The sequence below is a fragment of the Cibotium barometz genome, chromosome 49 (assembly GCF_041138505.1).
Source record: "Cibotium barometz isolate CiBa-2024 chromosome 49, ASM4113850v1, whole genome shotgun sequence".
Lineage (NCBI taxonomy): Eukaryota > Viridiplantae > Streptophyta > Polypodiopsida > Cyatheales > Cibotiaceae > Cibotium > Cibotium barometz.
Window position 1 is genome coordinate 32,360,998 of NC_141094.1, and position 3,551 is coordinate 32,364,548.

General features: G+C 42.1%; 1 pseudogene; it reads right to left on the minus strand.

Annotated features, from left to right (window-relative positions):
• Nucleotides 1-827: 827 nt before the first annotated feature.
• On the minus strand, nucleotides 828-2,350 carry LOC147610496 (3-ketoacyl-CoA synthase 13 pseudogene; annotated as a pseudogene).
• Between the last annotated feature and the right edge of the window lie 1,201 nt (nucleotides 2,351-3,551).

Sequence of the window (3,551 nt, forward strand, 5' to 3'; positions counted from 1 at the left end):
GCCCTAAAATTTACAAACCTTAGAAATGTGTAAAGGGGCCCTTTAAGATGCCATGTGATTAAAAGGTTATTAAGGAAAAAGGCCAATCATGTGATGCCATGTATACAAAAATGTTGGGTGATTAATTCTTCTGTGCATCTGGCTGTATAGATTTTATAGCCTCAAGCTCTATCTTCAATGCTACATTTCTACTCTCAAGCTGTTGCTTCCAATTGGACATGATCATCTATTGCTACATTTCTACTCTCAAGCTGTTGCTTCCAATTGGACATGATCATCTATTGCTCCTCAGATGCCCTTGTTTGAAGAAACCTTTTTTCCACCACCATCCCCCTATGCTCCAGAGCTATGTTGGGGGTAATATCCTACTCCTCTTTTACATCTGAACTCTCTTGGCTGACTGCCCTCGAATCTCTATGCTGGGCAAAGTCATCCCATTCTACCTCTATCCCATGATTACATGCAAAAAAGGCATGGGTGAGTATAATTGTGCCCACTTCATTATTCAATACTTTCATTTAGTGGTAGATCCTAGTGTGCAGCTACATGAACTCCTCCTTTCAACAACCTTTCAAACTATTGATGTGATAGCCGCATCAGCTAATCTTATCTATGTTGCCCCATGTGTCGATCATCCACTACTTCATTTATGGATATATATCAGGTTTAGCTCAAAGGAAGAAGTTCTAATTGAGTTTATTACCTATGGGAATTGTCAAGCTAGAATAAACATAAGTTTAAATTTTCCCTTCAAGCCCTTTAATGCATAGAAGACCAACCAAAGTTCTTAGGGGTCGACTACAGATCTTAGGTTAGAACTTAGCTCCCTAGGTGCTTGGTTTGAGTCCTTTGTTCTTAATGAAGTCCATGAAGCTATGGACATGGGGAAGGTTAGGGAGGTCGTCCAGTACAGGGTAGCGGTGAATACAATCATGCCAAGGGTTTTGCCCTTCTAAGATGGGTCTATCCAGAGTCTTCAATACTCTCCACACTGCAGTATTGCACTTGAAGCCTGAGCCCAACCCAATTTGCCACACCTTATCACCTTTCTGAAGCCTCTTCTTAGCCTCACAATAGGCCAATACATGCCATACCCCTGAGCTTGAAGTGTTGCCAAACCTGTGTAGAGACATTAGAGACGGCTCTATATCATATGCACTCAAGCTCAGGCTCTTGCCCACCCCTTCTATCACTGGCTTTCCACCTGGATGAATGCAGAGGTGATCAAAAGCTAGCTTGAAATTGGGCACATATGGCTTCACATCCTTCATCTTAAACACGTTACCCTTTATTACACTCAAACCAGCCTTACATAGCTCACCCAGAGGCAACACTCTTGGAGGCAATTTCTTTATATTGCTTCTAAGAGCATTGCCAGCCACGTTGATCAGTTGAGTACTCAATTGAGCTCCAGGCACACCATCTTCATCTTCTTTAACAACTACAACCTTGTGGGCTTCATCTTGGGCTGCAGTATTCACCCTCACAAGATGCAGCAGCTCGAGCTTGGCTCTGCTCTTATCTTTCCTTCTGTTGGAGAGCAACAGGGCATTGCCAGCCGCCCGAAACAAGCAGTTAGTGACCATCATGGACCTCTCCTTGCCATCATAGAGACCTTGGAGCACTTCCGTGCTAGCTACTAATGCATATCTAGCTGCATGTTTATAAACTCTAAGCAAATCCTTAGCCAAATCAACAGAGATAAGGCCAGCGCTGCAGCCCATGCCACCAAGGTGGAATGTCTTCACATCAGGTCTCATGTTGAAGCAGTTGACGAGCATTGAAGTTAAGGAAGGGGTGGGGTTAAAGACGCCACTGTTAACGACTACAATATCAAGCTCCTGAGGCAGGACGCCGGTTTTCTTAAGCAATTCATCCACAGCGCCCGCAAGAAGTATGTGGGCTTGTTCATGTAAGTCTTGCATGCGCAAACGCCACCGGCCTCTCTCTAGACTGGCCCTTGGCACATATGCCTCCTCCCCTATGCCAGACTTCAAGAAGATCTTGGCTTGGAAAAGCATGTCCTTCTCCCCTATGGTGCCGATCTCCTGCAAGAAATACTGCAGCACCTCCAAGCTTGTCTTGTTCTCATCGTTGTACTTGGCACAACTGTAGTCAATCAGGTATACAGAGGTCTTCCTCACCAAGTAAACGTATAAAATCAGAGAGAGCAGCATGGCAAGCACTAGCGTTAGGGCTCCTAGGCTCCAATCTGCATGGTAGAGCTGCTGATCAATTATGTGCTGCAGGGCTTCCCGTAGAGAGGCAGAGGGGAGAATTTCGTGAGATAACATGGCTATGCAGTCACTGTGCGCGTGAGTGTGTGCGCGTGTGTGGGTGAGAGAGAGAGAGAGAGAGAGAGAGAGAGAGAGAGAGCTCTCAGCAGTGAGGGATTTCGTGAGAGCGAAGATCTAAAAGAGAGAGAGGGGATTGAAGTAAAAAGAGTGACGCTAGAGCTGGTGGGGCCGCTCAAAAAAAAAATTAGCGCCCACTCCAAAAAAAAAGGAAAAAAGGAGAGGAGTCAGGACAGAAAAGAGAAAACCTAGATTTTTAAAAAATAAGAGGAAAAAATCTTTTCGATTGCTATTATCTATCAGCATGTGATGTTGTCGTTTTTGACCCTTTGTATTCCGGCTTTCATTCCTGCGTTTCGCTTCTCAATGTCTTTTACATACCACAGTAACGCGCGGGTTGAGCACTAGTTGAAACAAACCTCTTCACAAATTTATTTTTTTTATTCTAATTCTTGACTCCCTGAAATAATATTGAAAAATTCATGATTAGAAGGCTTTCTCTAAGGTCTAAAAGAATTAATTACTAACCTATTCCAGGTCCTATTACTAAGCTTCTAAGGCCTTTATAGTTTCTTCCTTTTTTTAATATTTTCAATTCTAGATCTAGCCCCAAGAAATAACGGGTCCTTTTTGTTTTTTATTTTGCAATGTGCATTGTGCATATACATGAAAGAAACCATGATGTGGCCCCATAACTTAAAGCTCCTTACACTCCTATTTATCAGTGCCAACTTTTCACCTTAAAAAAGAGGTTTTAACTTATTATTAATTAAGTTATCTTCATTTTGCCCATTAATATGTTCGAAGTTATTCGACTTTTAATTACTTTTTTGGGGGGGGAGGGAGAGAAGGGACCCTGGGAACATGTTCTTTTTTTGCAAGAGGGGTTCTTTTATTTTTTACATCACACATGTGTCAGTGTGCTAAGGGGGTGAGTCGAATTCAACTCACGTGACCCGTATCACAAAGGAGCAATGCTCTATCGATAGGCTAGCCCCTACCAGAGAAAATGTTATAAGTTCTATTTCCACACTTTTCAAATTTTCAATATTACATATTTATTAATTGAATAGGGATCAACATTTGTGATTAATGCTAAATCAATAATTATTCAAGTGGACATTCAAGAACTTTAGTAAAGACCTTAGAAATATTGGGTTATTTACCTGTGAATGATAGCAACAATGTTTTGTTCTCATAATGGGTGGCCTCTTTTTAGCATGAAGGAGCCCATCGGCAATAATAGTGGTGTAAAAT